Source organism: Bos taurus, chromosome 7, assembly GCF_002263795.3.
Source record: "Bos taurus isolate L1 Dominette 01449 registration number 42190680 breed Hereford chromosome 7, ARS-UCD2.0, whole genome shotgun sequence".
Classification (NCBI taxonomy): Eukaryota; Metazoa; Chordata; class Mammalia; order Artiodactyla; family Bovidae; genus Bos; species Bos taurus.
Genome location: NC_037334.1, coordinates 28,479,326 through 28,495,276, shown reverse-complemented (window position 1 = coordinate 28,495,276; position 15,951 = coordinate 28,479,326). Strand labels below are relative to the sequence as shown.

Genomic DNA, 15,951 nt, shown 5'->3' with positions numbered 1-15,951 from the left:
TCCTACTTTAAAAGTAAACTACTCTGAAGGATTCTAAGAGCAAAAGTTTGTGACATGTGTTTAAATGGAGAGATTACTATTAGGTCTACAATATACCCATGCAAGTCTCATTCAACACCATATTAAAGAAATGGTGGGCATTCCAAAATTAAAGGAAGTAATTCAGTGAGTATCTATTTTACACGACAAAAAAGATGCACAAAAAAGCAACTATTCTTGTGAATCACATATAAGTATGTGTGATGTATTATATTTAACTATGTACAGCATTTTTTTAAAAGATTTTTATTTAGTAGAAAAGTTGTTTGTAACAAATACCCAGAGGAAAAACTAGAGAAAAACTCTTAATCAAGGGTAATTTAAGTATGGTTTGGCAAAGAAAAAAAAGAAAGTGTACTTCTCTATGCTCAATCTCTTGTAAATGGTTGTAAAATCATATGTAAAAGATAGGCATTACTAAGTGTGGTACAGATCAGTCAATGGAGTGGAAATTCTGCATGACTGCCAAAGTGCTTAAAAATCACCAGTCTACATCTCATTTGAAGTACCTGATTGTGATTCCACTGTAGGAAGACAGACTAACACACATGTGTAGATTAGCAACATATGGGTCTCATTTTAGGGCTAGTGAAACTAAGAGTTAATTGTGTATACATGACAGTCATCATCAGTCAGTAATTCAGGCAACTAATACCTTTCAGTTCAGTTGCTCAGTTGTGTCCAACTCCTTGCGACCCCATGAATTGCAGCACGCCAGGCCTCCCTGTCCATCACCAACCCCTGGAGTTCACTCAGACTCATGTCCATCAAGTCAGTGATGCTATCCAGCCATCTCATCCTCCGTCGTCCCCTTCTCTTCCTGTCCCCAATCCCTCCCTGCATCAGAGTCTTTTCCAATGAGTCAACTCTTCACATGAGGCGGCCAAAGTACTGGAGTTTCAGCCTTAGCATCATTCTTTCCAAAGAAATCCCAGGGCTGATCTCCTTCAGAATGGACTGGTTGGATCTCCTTGCAGTCCAAGGGACTCTCAAGAGTCTTCTCCAACACCACAGTTCAAAAGCATCAATTCTTTGGCACCCAGCCTTCTTCACAGTCCAACTCTCACATCCATACATGATCAATGGAAAAACCATAGCCTTGACTAGACGGACCTTTGTTGGCAAAGTAATGTCTCTACTTTTGAATATGCTATCTAGGTTGGTCATAACTTTTCTTCCAAGGAGTAAGCATCTTTTAATTTCATGGCTGCAGCCACCATCTGCCGTGATTTTGGAGCCCCCAAAAATAAAGTCTGATACTAATACCTTTAAGGGTCATGAATCCAAAGGAACTGAAATTGACAGGCAATCTGACAGTCTAAGGCCCACTACCTAGATAACACGTTATGTGGACCAAACCATTCCTGGCTGGGGCAGATGGCACAGGGAAAGGGTAGCTCCTGGGTACTCCTGGCTCCATAGCTACAGTGGTCCTCTGGAAAGCAGCAAAGGCAACTCCTCATGCATTTGTTTCAGTTAGCAACTGCCAGTCCATTTCACACAGGACTAGAATGTAAATGGCATCCCATAATGCTGAAGCCAAAGAGGACCCCAGGGCTTACCTTAACCAACTCTGCATTTAACCAATGCAGATACTGAGCCCTAGAGTTAAGGGCACAGATGTGATCAGACCCATATTTCTGATGTATAATCCAATCTTTGGTTTACTATCAGTTCAGTCGCTCAGTCGTGTCTGACTCTTTGAGACCCCATGAATCGCAGCACACCAGGTCTCCCTGTCCATCACCAACTGCCAGAGTCTACCCAAACCCATGTCCATCGAGTCAGTGATGCCATCCAACCATCTCATCCTCTGTCATCCCCTTCTCCTCCTGCCCTCAATCTTTGCCAGCATCAGGGTCTTTTCAAATGAGTCAGCTCTTCGCATCAGGTGGCCAAAGTACTGGAATTTAAGCTTCAACATCAGTCTTTCCAATGAACACTGAGGACTGATTTCTTTTAGGATGGACTGGTTGGATCTCCTTGCAGTCCAAGGGACTCTCAAGAGTATTCTCCAACACCACAGTTCAAAAGCATCAATTTTTCTGTGCTCAGCTTTCTTTATAGTCCAACTCTCACATCCATACATGACTACTGGAAAAACCATAGCCTTGACTAGACAGACCTTTGTTGGTAAAGTAATATCTCTGCTTTTCAATATGCTGTCTAGGTTGGTCATAACTTTCCTTCCAAAGAGTAACTGTCTTTTAATTTCATGGCTGCAATCACCTTCTGCAGTGATTTAGGAGCCCCCGCAAAACAAAGTCAGCCATTGTTTCCCCATCTGTTTTCTGTGAAGTGATGGGACCAGATGCCATGATCTTAGTTTTCTAACTGTTGAGCTTTAAGCCAACTTTTTCACTCTCCTCTTTCACTTTCATCAAGAGAGTATTTAGTTCTTCTTCACTTTCTGCCATAAGGGTGGTGTCATCTGCATATCTGAGGTTATTGATACTTCTCCGGGCATTCTTGATTCCAGCTTGTGCTTTCTCCAGCCCAGCGTTTCTCATGATGTACTCTGCATATAAGTTAAATAAACAGGGTGACAATACACAGCCTTGACATACTCCTTTTCCTATGTTGAACCAGTCTGTTGTTCCATGTCCAGTTCTAACTGTTGCTTCCTGACCTGCATACAGGTTTCTCAAGAGGCAGGTCAGGTGGTCTGGTATTCCCATCTCTTTCAGAATTTTCCACAGTGTATTGTGATCCACACAGTCAAAGGCTTGGGCATATCGATGGAGCAGAAATAGATGTTTTTCTGGAACTCTCTTGCTTTTTCGATGATCCATAGTTAAGCATCTTATCACAGGTATTTTTATGTCTGTTTTCTAATTGGTGAGATTGAGAATTCTATTTGCTGACTAAAATGAATATAGCAATCAGGATTGCAGCACGTAACTCAGTAGAGTGGAGCTTTTAAAAATTTCACCTATGGAAATGTGTATGTAAATAAAAATAATATAAACAACCTCCAGAGGATTCTTTTAAAAATGGATAGTAGAGAAGTAGTGACTTTTTTATGAGTCAAAGTAATACCATCACAGAAAACATATAAAAATTAATTTGTCTTCACCCTATTGGTTTTCAGTTAGAGGCCTAGTTCAGAATCACCTGAAACGTTTTAAAAAGCATACAGGCCTGATCTCCAACACAGAAAACTAAATTAGAATCTCCAGGCTTGGACATGGTACATGTGTACTTTGAAAAAAGATCTCCATATGATTTCAATATACAATTTCTATCAACAATGTGGAAAATCTTATTCTTTTATAAACACTGGATAGGCAAATAAAAAAATGACAACATCCAAAGTTTAGATAATATCAAAACCCCTCTTTTTCTCCAGATGTTTTACCAGTCCAAGCATCTTTATAGGCAGAGTGCACAGACTGCATTATATCCAGATGCAGATACATAAAACTGTTATATTTCAATTATAATTTTGGATGGGAAAGAATAAGAGCAGAGATAATAAAATCCATAGAAAATTCTAAAACTGCATTTCAGCCAAGAATTCCCAGTACTTCCTCACCCATCCAGTCCTCATCCATTTTCCCAAGGAGTCACACTGCCTGGCTTCAGCCCTATATTCTTGATCTCTATTTGGAAAGATAAGAGTGTAAGAGTGAATGGTGAAGTAAAGATAATGCAGTGGGAGAGAGAAAGGAAACAAAGAAAGGGTCAAAAAATTCACAAAGTGAATAATAAATCACTGAAGATACCAGAGTTGCCTAGAATCAGAACAATTGATCCTCAAATAATGGAAACGGCAGCTAAAAAAGTGGTCTTTAGTACCTGCCCGGCTTCACTGGTAATTCAGTCAGTAAACAATCCATCTGTGATGCAAGAGACTGGGGTTCTATCCCTGGGTCAGGAAAATCCCTTGGAGAAGGAAATGGCAACCCACTTCAGTATTCTTGCTTGGAAAATCCCATGGACAGAGGAGCCTGGCAGACTCCCTGCCAGAGTCCATGGGGTTGCGAGAGTCAGACATGACTTAGTAATTAAACTATCATACTGCTGGTAAGAGCAATAGCTAAAATTTTCTCTAATACTGAGCTTAAGAATATAGCACACACTTAAGAAAAGTTATTATTCAGAATATAGCAGCATATAAAGAGAATCTTTATGGTCACCTTTTTATGGATACCCAGGCATTCCCCCAAAGAAGAGATGCTTCTATATTAGGTTCAGATAAAAAGAGTACCAACTCAAACCCTGAGCTAGACGTTATGGTTTAGAATGGTTACTAATTTGGAAAATTAAAGTCTCCAACACCAAGTTTGGTCCTCTGCCTTGGGGTTTTATTTATAAAGTTCTCTTGCTTAGGGCAACGAAACAAAAAGAGAGGAAACACAACTGCATCATGATATACTTCCATTACGTCACAGTTTGGTTTCCTGGCAGCTGTCAACGCCTCTTGTCCCAGCGTGGCACTGGAACTCCCGGAGTAGTCCTACCCAGTCATGCCATTTGTTCCCGGATGGAATGTCTTCCTACTAGGGAGAATGCAGTGGAAGTCCACGTTTTGTGTTTCTCTTTTAACAGCCTTGCCTTTTAATGACATCACTCTTAGCCCTGAGATACGACTGCATTTCCCCAGTTGCCTGATAGTGAAGCAAAGGTTACCTTCTACTTCACAGCAGTGTTGTCATCAAACAGTTCTATTTCACAGATATGACAATGCAAAGAATAAAAATTTCCCCAAGTGCACGAAAGGGCTACAGCAGCCTTTACACCAGGAAACCAAGGAGGCGGCAGGATTCAAACAGCCTCCCTAACAGATAACCCGATTGGCAGCCTCTGATATCATCCCAACCTTTCGCAAACAGTGACTGCTTTGTGTTCAACTTTTTTTGTTTTGGTCTTTGGAACTCAAAATAAAGAGAAAGGCCCATATACACTGCATGGATGGGCAGAATACAGACGTCCACTGGCCATTTATAAGGATACATAAGATTTCCTAAAGACTTAGAAATTTGATAGAACCTTAAAGAGAATCATTGGAAGAACGTTGAAAAAACAACATGTTGGAAAGTATTCATAAACCTTTATGAAAATCTGTGTGCCACTGCATTTCTTTTAGTTTGACAGAAGGTTAGTTGCTGATTGGAGTAAATGGCTAAAATCAAGATTTTTATTTGTTGAGAAGAAGCTGTTTTGTCCCTTTAGCAATGACAATGATTTCATAATGGAAAGTGGAGTTCTGTACGAAATTATTGTTTAACTAGAAGCTAGGTGTCAAAGTGCTCAAAATAAACGTGTTGAGTGGGTTGCAGCAGGTAGAAAATACTGGCTTCCATTTCCTTGGTTATTTCAGCAAATGCTTGCTCCATGGGAAAGAACACGTCCACTCTGCAGAACTCTCAAAATCCCTTTGAGGATTAAAAAAGAGAAAGTTCTGAAGACCTTTTCTTCTGTATCACCATGATGAATGGGCTTTTATGTAAAATAAACATAGAAGCTGATAGGAATTTTTCCTGAATGTCATAGTTGGACAAATAAAAAATGAAAAAAAAAAAAAAAGCCATTTCAAAGTCAGTGTCTCTGCAATGCTTTTATGGGAGACATGAGGAAAAGGAAGAGTTGTCTTTTAACACATAAAGCAATCTGCCAATCCTTGGTGTAATGTGCTTCTAACCTGTCTCTCTTCTTTTCCACATTTTGCAGTCCATGTCATTGCTGACCTGTTCCATGAAGGCTTTTGTAGCTGGGGAATTCCTCCATATTCCATGTGAAATTCCTACTTGGAAACCTTGATATAGTACCTCTTCTCTAGAAAGAACAGGAAAGAAAAATGCTTTTGACATTTGTCTCTCTTCATTCTATTAATTTTCCAGATTTTCCATGATCTGTTTTCCAGTTTTCCCAGTTCTAAGCACCTTTGCCCCACTTGATTTTATCTGAGAAAGAACTATAGTACAATGAAAGAATATGGGATTTTGAATTTGATTCCTTCTCTGCTGTTTTCTAGATGTGGGATCTTGACCAAAAAAAATCACTTAACATTGAAAGCCTCAGTTTTAGCAACTGCAAAATGGAGGTGATATTAATAATGGGTTATTTTGGTAGTAAGTGAGATAATTTGGGGAAAGTCCCTTACAATGCTCGATGGAAATTAGGAGAGAAGTGCATGTCCTTTTCTCATTTTCTTCCCCTTTCCTGAAACTCTCAAACTCTTTTTTTTTTTTTGCATCATTCCCTGATGAATGTTAATTTTCTGGAAGGTCAAGATATTGGGGGCAGGTGGTTAAAAGCATGAGAGAGCTCTTTTGACATTTATTTGGGTACACGTTTCCTTCTAAGATCTGAGTACCTGAGTGGCTGGAATTATAGGAGGGGACTCTCCCATTATTCCACGTCAGATTTGTATTTTACACTGAATTAAAATAAAATAGAAGCAGTCTCTATATGGCAAACACTCACTTCTAGAAATCTAGTATTTGAGACGGCTTACATCTCTTTCTTGGGATGGATGACATCTCTACTTAGCTCATGCCCTAAGTTCTAGAAATAGTCTCTTACTATTTGGGGCCTAAACTATAATGAACTGTCTATTCTTCATGGGAAAACAAAACAAAACAGAAAACAGAGCTGCTATTCATGATTCCAGGCTCAAAGGAGACAGGTGATGTTGCTTTTGTGCCACATGGAGTCAACCAATTTTCCTTTTGTCTTGGCCAAAAGCCCAGGCACTCGGAAGTATAATATTCAACCATGGTTATACATTAGAATTATCTGGGTAGCTTTAAAAACACTGCAATGTCTTCATTCTCCCGTAGACCAATGAAATCAGAAACTCTTGGGGTTACACCTGGGCATAGGTATTTTTAAAATCCTCAGATGACATCAGCATGCTTCCAGAGTGGACAAATACCAATTTAGAAAAGACTGTCTCAGTCCTGAAAGAGTTATTATTTCATAACAACCCTAGGTGAGATTGCAAACAAATTGATTTTGGTATGTAAGGGGCATATTTTTCCCATGCTTGGTGCTCTATTTCCATTGTCCCATGCTCCTTAAATTACCTTTTAAATCATTTCAGTAAATACACCATGATATACAGTTAATAAAAACTAATTTAGAAACAATTCAAGGAAAACCAAATGCTTACAGAGGTGGAAGTTGGGTCCTTGAGCTGTGAGTGGTAACTGAACCAGGAGGGCTTCAGAGGCAAGATTCTACTATAAATAAAAATTCACACACAAAGAACCCCTGTCTTGGGAAGTGTGCACTCAGGTGTAGGACAGCAGGATTCATTCTTGTAACTGGTCTCCTGTGTGTACTTTTGTTTCCTTTACAGTCTAATTTCCATACAAAAGCCTGAGTGATTGTTTAAAAAATGCAAACTATTCTCTGTTGAAATCTTTCCAGTAGCTTCTCACTACACATAGAATAACACCCAAATTCCATCCTGTAGACAAGAAAGGCCCCTGTTCTCCTCACTGTTCCCATCTTATACCCCTCTCTATGTATCTTACTCTCCTCCAGTCACCTTGGGTGTTTTCTGTTCTTGAGTAGCACAAACTCACTCTGGACACTGGGCATTTGCTCTCCTTTTGCAGTGCTCTTTCCCAAGACCACAGAGAGGCCTGTCCTGAACTCCTGACCCATAGCAGCCCCCCTCTCACCACCTTCCATCTCTCTCACATCTCCTTAGAGCTTTGCTTCAAGGCATCATCATTTTCCTGAATCATGTTCATTTTGTCCCCTTCCTTGAAGGTGAGCTGTGAAATCACAACTTTGACTTGTTCATTTCCATGTCTTCAGTAAGTGCAGAGCCCACAGGTCTCTCTAGGAAATTAATCAAAAGTAGCACTCTTGACAAACACAGGGCTGCAGGTCCCAAACCACACTCCCATGGCTTTATGAGTCCCTTTGAGAGATTTACAAAAGTGTCTTCCTTCTTCCAGTCAGATGTAGATGCAGGACTTAAGGACTTGAGGTTTACATGCACATGGTGGGTTGAAATTTTTCACTTGTTCTGCACAATGGTAGGTGGCCAAAGTGCCTGAAATATGGTAACTCTTTGCTGGATGAATTTATCAGGAGTGATTGTGGCAATGCTCATTAGCAGAGTACTCACTTTGCTCCTGCATTCTAAACATTGCAAAAGAGACTCAGCAGCAAAACAGCCATGTGCTAATAAATGGAGAACAAACAAATCTCCAGAAGAAACAACCACCAACACTGCTTGACTTGTAGTATTTGCCAGTTTCCATGTTGTAAAGAGTCCATCCAACCATAGCCCATCATTTCAAGCCATTAACATGTTGATGGCTTGCAAAATTCCTGAAAGTTAATGGTTTCACAAGCTATTAACGTGATATCAATGGTTTTCACAAGCTATTAACGTGGTATCAGTGGTTCACACTGACTCCTACACACCAAATCAAGCCCTACCCTGATGTTGAATCTCAAATAGGGATCTCAGAATCTGGGTCAAAGAAAATGACTAATCCCACACTCCCTTGCAGCAGAGGTAAAGATGGTTTATACTCAGTCTGTCGGCATCGTCATGCATGTGAGGACCTGGAAATGGCTTGACTTCTGGGTGGAATGGGAGATCCAAGATGATTTTGAAAATAGAGGAGAAAAACAAAATTAAGGCTGACACCAGTGACCTAATGCATTGAATCTCTCTTCATCTACAACATAAACAATTTGGACTAAATATTCTCCATTTCAACAAAACAGACTGTTGTTCCATATGCCATATGAGTATTAGCATGAGGGAAGGGGAAACCTAGAAGATCTTGGTTTCTATGTATGAAGGAGTTTGTGCTCCGTGTGTAAATAATACATCGCTCTTTCTAGGCTAGTAAGTATTTAATACACATTCTTTTCTAGTTGAAGTAAAATTACTTAGGTCAAATTTGCCTTGAAACTAAAAACTAAAGCTTAAGAACTTTTAAATGCCAAGGATACTATTTAAATCAATAAGAACCCAAGTATTTTCCTATTTTTTCTCCTATCAGAGCTTGCATCTGATTTTCCTTTTTACTTCTCTACACACCCTATTTGACATCCTTTGTTTGATTCTGGATTTCAAGCAAAAGTTAAACACGTGCCTAGCAACTCAGACAAAAAGGAAATCCAAACCATCAAGCTGGAGAAGCATAAACCACTGTCATCAGGGGCTCAGAAACAGCTTTCAGAGTTGTAATTTCTGATGTTGAGCTATCACTTTGCCGGGCAAATACTAGTGTTGAAATGTATTATTACTACCCTTCTCCCTAGTCTAACCACCAGAACAAACATCCAACTTCTCAGGGAAATTCAAGTGTGCATGGATGAGACAGGAGCCCTTTGCTGCAGCCTTTAGACAGTGGACACCAAGCTCTAATAGAGTCTGTCATCCTCACACGAGCCACTGAATCATGTTTATATGTAACTTGCATATTAAAAAGCAACAGCCAATGTCAATGGTGCCGATATAAAAAATATCTTAATAGTCAGTAACTGACTAATGAATACTACCATAATAACAGTTTAATTTGAAGAATTCTGACAGCTGCTTGCTTTGATGAGCATGGTTTCCAAGGAATCTTAGTCCCATGCTGAGAACATCACCAGCCTGCTGATTGATAGCAGCAGTGCAGAACTGTTTAATGTCACCACCTCTCAGCTAAAGTAAAAATAAACAGGAATGTTACGGTTTATTTTTCTGTATGAATTGTTCAGGCTGTATATGGTAAGTACCAACTCAATAGGGGATAATAGCTGCCATTCTCCTGGGAGTTGTAACTGGAGGTGAGCCTTTTTTCTTTTATCAGCAAGGTTTATATATCAGAATGAATGTAGAAGTTCTTGATTTTCTGGTGGATTTATTTTATTCCTTTACATAGCTCTTGCTCATCCCATTCTGCTTAGCAAATGTAATTACTCTGGTTAAGATGTAGCTTCCTTATTATTTTTGAACTTCCCAAGATAGTTTAAAGCAGACAGCTAGGGTATGAAATATATGGTTCTACAACTATCTTAATTATACTGTGGGACTCTGTATTTGATATGAAATAGCAATGTCTGGGAAGTGAATTTAATCTCTACAGATTTAGGACGATTGCCAAAAAGATTCATTGATTTTTTTTTTCCAGAAGTGCAATCTTTTATTGTATTAATGTCAGAAGCTTCAAATTATTAGGAAATGTGTCAAGAATCTCAAGGTATAATAATGTTCTTTAGAGAGCTTGATTCTGAAGACAGTGCAATGAAATGTTCAAAAAGAAAACATGTCTTATGTTCTTTAAGAATAAAGCTCTGGGATTCGTTTTAATTTGTCATTTTGAGCAGGATGAAGTCTCCACTGAGTACTTTGATGTGAAAGCCCTGGGTGTGATATACAGCTATTCCTTGGTCACTCAGAGCTTCACAAGCTCCAGATTGCAGGGACTTTAGCAGTCCTGGAAAAAAAAAAAACACAAAAGATACTGACTTGGGATTTGAGGCTTCAGAATTGAATGATGAAGAACCACTGGGATTTGTCCTGGTGAAGAGGTCACAAAGAAGGGATCATAAAAAAGGGGAGATAATATTATGAGCTGTGTCACCAAGCTCAGGTAGAGATTTATATGTCCTAAAATCAGGGGAAATCTAAGCACTGGGCAATGGATTACTTAGGGTGATTTTTACTGCAATGAATAAAAAGATGGGTTAAATAACACAGGGAAAAGAATGGTTCTAGCACCTTCAGATCAGATCAGATCAGTTGCTCAGTCATGTCCGACCCTTTGCGACCCCATGAATCGCAGCACGCCAGGCCTCCCTGTCCATCACCAACTCCCAGAGTTCACTCAGACTCACGTCCATCGAGTCAGTGATGCCATCCAGCCATCTCACCCTCTGTCGTCCCCTTCTCCTCCTGCCCCCAATCCCTCCCAGCATCAGAGTCTTTTCCAATGAGTCAACTCTTCGCATGAGGTGCCCAAAGTACTGGAGTTTCAGCTTTAGCATCATTCCTTCCAAAGAAATCCCAGGACTGATCTCCTTCAGAATGGACTGGTTGGATCTCCTTGCAGTCCAAGGGACTCGCAAGAGTCTTAACCAAAACCACAGTTCAAAAGCATCAATTCTTTGGCACTCAGCCTTCTTCACAGTCCAACTCTCACATCCATACATGACCACAGGAAAAACCATAGCCTTGACTAGACGAACCTTTGTTGGCAAAGTAACGTCTCTGCTTTTGAATATGCTATCTAGGTTGGTCATAACTTTCCTTCCAAGGAGTAAGCGTCTTTTAATTTCATGGCTGCAGTCACCATCTGTAGTGATTTTGGAGCCCAGAAAAATAAAATCTGACACTGTTTCCACTGTTTCCCCATCTATTTCCCATGAAGTGGTGGGACCGGATGCCATGATCTTCGTTTTCTGAATGTTGAGCTTTAAGCCAACTTTTTCACTCTCCACTTTCACTTTCATCAAGAGGCTTTTGAGTTCCTCTTCACTTTCTGCCATAAGGGTGGTGTCATCTGCATATCTGAGGTTATTGATATTTCTCCCGGCAATCTTGATTCCAGTTTGTGTTTCTTCCAGTCCAGCATTTCTCATGATGTACTCTGCATAGAAGTTAAATAAACAGGGTGACAATATACAGCCTTGACGAACTCCTTTTCCTATTTGGAACCAGTCTGTTGTTCCATGTCTAGTTCTAAGTGTTGCTTCCTGACCTGCATACAAATTTCTCAAGAGGCAGATCAGGTGGTCTGGTATTCCCATCTCTTTCAGAATTTTCCACAGTTTATTGTGATCCACAGAGTCAAAGGCTTTGGCATAGTCAATGAAGCAGAAATAGATGTTTTTCTGGAACTCTCTTGCTTTTTCTATGATCCAGCGGATGTCGGCAATTTGATCTCTGGTTCCTCTGCCTTTTCTAAATCCAGCTTGAACATCAGGAAGTTCACGGTTCACATATTGCTGAAGCCTGGCTTGGAGAATTTTGAGCATTACTTTACTAGCGTGTGAGATGAGTGCAATTGTGCGGTAGTTCGAGCATTCTTTGGCATTGCCTTTCTTTGGGATTGGAATGAAAACTGACCTTTTCCAGTCCTGTGTCCACTGCTGAGTTTTCCAAATTTGCTGGCATATTGAGTGCAGCACTTTCACAGCATTGGGTGGGCTTCAGGCACATGGGATTCAGAGATCAGTGCTGTCATGAGGGCTTGAGCTGTATTTAATATGATCCTTACTGTGCTCTATAGGCTGTGCGTTCAACTCGTTCTCAGACTAGCTCGCCTGTACTCCACTCTAGCCTTTGTCTAAAGACCTCAAGGTAAACTCCTAAGATTAATGCAAGTTTGACTCTCATTCTTTTTAGAGGAATCCAAGCCAATAATTGACTCAGCCTAGGAAACTCACAGATGCCCCAATATAAATCAGGGGCTGTTAAGGAATGCCATATAGATGCTGATGAGAGTGGTGAAAACAGCAGTGTTTTCAGAGATAGGCACACTCTACTTTCTGGAAAAACAAAGGCTGCCTCAAAGGCTGGAAGGTACAGGTCCTATTGCAAACCTCTGCACACCAGTGTATTAATGTTTTCGGGACCGACTGAAAACTTGACATCCAGTTTTTACTGCCAAATGACACAGTCTAATTGTTCACCATATCACTCAAGGCTTCATAATGAACTCACTGAACTTGCCAGATGGGAATTCTATTCTTTCAGAAGGAACTCTACCTACATTCTGATGGGGCTGCTCTCATCCCAGCTCCCTACCTTTGTTCTTACTCACTCTTCCCTCATCTTTCATTAGCATCCTTTTCTCTAAGCAGCTACATCTGACTTGGCTCTGAACATTGTATTGGAAGAGGTAAAGGATAGTAATTATGAATGTAGGTACTGGAGTTGTGTAGGATCAGACTTAGCTCTGTTAGCAAGTTATTTAACGTCACTCAGTTATAATTTCCTTATATTTGAAATGAGTGTATAATGGGGCCTAATTCAAATGTTCTAAGCATACAATGAGTTAATATATGTAAAAAGTTTAGAACAATGCCTGGCACTTGGCAAGCATTCAATAAATATGAGCTAGTATGTAAAAATATTCTATGAAATCATTCTCTACCATCCCACATCTCTTCTTCCTTTAAATTAGTGTAATGTTTTGGCCCGAGACCCTCACTGCACTCTTAAACATGTGCTGCTAACTTTATATAAGTGACAAGTATCAGATACTTGTTTTTCCGCACAGGACATAACTCCACACCATAAATCTATAATGTAGGCACCTAACAAATATATACTGAAGACATGGAATGTGGCTAAGAATGTGGCTATGCATGTTCAAATAGGATCACAGTTGGCCAAAAGGACCATTGAAAAAACCCACTGAAAATTAACATATGCAATCAAATCCTGTTTTTTTTTACAATATAAAAAATTATGTCTATAGAGCTAGGGAAGAGTTTATCAGTTAGGTCTATAATTCAGGTTTTAAAATTCCATTCCAAATATTTACTAACACTCAGTAAATATTTTCTATCTGAGTATTAGGCTGGCATATCCCCTTCAGCATATTCTAGGCAATTTACTAGGTGCAGGGAAGATGGAGGTGAATAAGACAATCTCAGACCTAGCAGAAAAAGAAAACATTAAATATTACAAGTATGAAAAGGTCTTTAAGGAAAAGTACAAATAGACATGTGTATATCAGTGTGGGATATAGCACAGGCTTCCTCTGTTCCCTGGATGTATAAACATTAGTGCTATTGGTGCACATAGAGGGTTATTATAGGCACATTATATGTAGAAAGTAATAGCTGTATCTGTATAATGCTATATAGTTTCTAACAGTACTTCCTTATTTCTCATTTGATATTCACATTAGGTTGTGAGGAAGTAAAGATACTATTTTCTCTCAAGTAAAGGTTGAGTAAAGTTAAGTGAATTTAAACATTATTTTGTAGATTAGAGGGATGGAGCTGACTGAGGGTCCTAGAACTACTGACTCCATAATTAGTAGTCTATTTTCTCTACCTTGTGCCCCCTACTCTTCTTCTTTTCCATTAACAACTGCTACTTACATATATTTGATGAGAACAAGGTAAATATAGTGATATATTTGTGATAGCAACAGTGGCAGGGCTTCCCTGGTAGCTCAGATGGTAAAGAATCTGACTACAATGCAGGAGACCCTGGGTTGGGAAGTTCTCCTGGAGAAGGGATAGGCAGCCCACTCCAGTATTCTTGGGGTTCCTGGTAGCTCAGGTGGTAAAAACTCCACCTGTAATGCAGGAGACCTGGGTTCAATTCCTGGGTTGGGAAGATACTCTAGAGGAAGGCATGCTGACCCACTCCAGTATTCTTGCCTGGAGAATCCCCATGGACAGAAGAGACTGGTGGGCTACAGTCCATGGGGTTGCAGAGTTGGACATGATTGAGTGACTAAGCACAGCACAGCAAGGGTGGCAATTAATATCGCTTGCTAGTGTGAATTGGATATAAAAAGGTAATTTACAGGCTTGGCATCTGGTTGTTGCAAATGATATTTGCCTACCAAGAGCTCTCTTCTGTCTTTACATGCTAATTCCTCCTCATTCTTGGAGATCCAGTTTTAGTGTGACCTCCTCAAGGAAGCATTCCTAGGTTATTCCTCTAACTCTTCCTTCTCCTTTCCAAATGAAGAGCTTGCTCTACTACCTGAGTTCAAAAATCACATGGGTTTACTTCTCTGTCTTCCTTAGGAATCATGGGCTCCTGCTCCTTAAAGCAAGGTCTATGCCTCATTTATCATTTTATCTTTAGTGTCTCATACAGCATTTGGAGAGGGAAAGAGGGAGAAAAAGATGCAAAGAGATGTGTGTGTGTGTGTATGTGAAAGAGAGAGAAAGAGAGAGGGTTGGAGAGAGGGAAGGAGAGAGGTGGCATATATGCACACGTGCTAAGTCGCTTCAGTTGTGGCTATCCATGGGATTCTCCAGGCAAGAATACTGGAGTGGGTTGTCATGTCCCTCTCCAGGGGATCTTCCTGATCTAGGGATCAAACCCTTGTCTCTTACGTCTCCTGCATTGACAGGGAAGTTCTTTACCACTACACTTGCAAAGCCATGGCAGTCTACAGTGCCTTTCAAATTACTTTAAAAAGTTTAGATTCCAAATTATACTCTTAGACTCCATGAAAAAAATAAACTCCCAGGACATTCTGTAAAATCCTAGCATATGTAACTCAACTCTTTCTTCTACAGAAAATTAATAATTGCCTTATTTATGGTTAAAGCCAGCAGTTGTGTAATAAAAATAGTTCAAGATTATATATAGCCTTGCAAGACAGGAGAGAAGAGAGCTAGACCGGGAGTGAGGGTACATGGGTTCCAGGTGTGATTTCATGGCTCTGGAACTCATTCTTTGCATGAGGTGTTTCAAAGGTCACTTCCAGTTTTAAAATATTATGACATGAAAACAGTAAAGGTACCCATCTTTTACAGGGCAAATAGAGTCAACAAAAAATATAACATATACTATGGACAAGGAAAAAAATAAGATTACAATGAAGCAATTAGATGAAATTGAAATCTCCAGTATATAAAACATTGCAGACAAGAAAGGCTCTTTTCTCCAGATGGCTAATTGAATAGAAGATTTGTGCAAATGCATGAAAATGGTAGGCATAGACATAAGCTTGGTATGAAATAAATCAGAACAATCATGCATTTTTCTAATGTAAAAACTTCTACTTGTAAATAAGGGAAAAAGAGTAAAGGATAGAATAAAGAGAAAAGAGCATATATGATTCATTTATGTATTCAAGGTTTAGAGCTTTAGTGAAAATGACAGATAAAAGGAATTTTTTTTTCTTCTTGGATGTATTACAAGCTATTTGTTAAGACTGAATACTATTTCAGCTAAGTTGTATAGAAGCTCCTATTCTTCCTACTAAAGCAGGTTCTTTTTTTTTTTTTCTTTAATAACAG

The 15,951-nt window shown here is 39.6% G+C and overlaps 1 long non-coding RNA gene across 2 annotated transcripts in view; it reads right to left on the bottom strand.

Moving 5' to 3' along the window:
• The window catches only part of LOC101904702 (uncharacterized), a 530,136-nt gene that overhangs the window by 494,217 nt on the left and 19,968 nt on the right, over positions 1–15,951 (bottom strand). Inside the window, exon 3 of one of the 2 annotated variants that reach the window (XR_003035556.2) lies at positions 5,581–5,817. The exons of the other annotated variant lie outside the window; for it this stretch is intronic. This is a non-coding gene — a long non-coding RNA (uncharacterized lncRNA). Of the gene's footprint in view, positions 1–5,580; positions 5,818–15,951 lie in introns of those variants that run through there. 2 annotated transcript variants of the gene reach the window in all.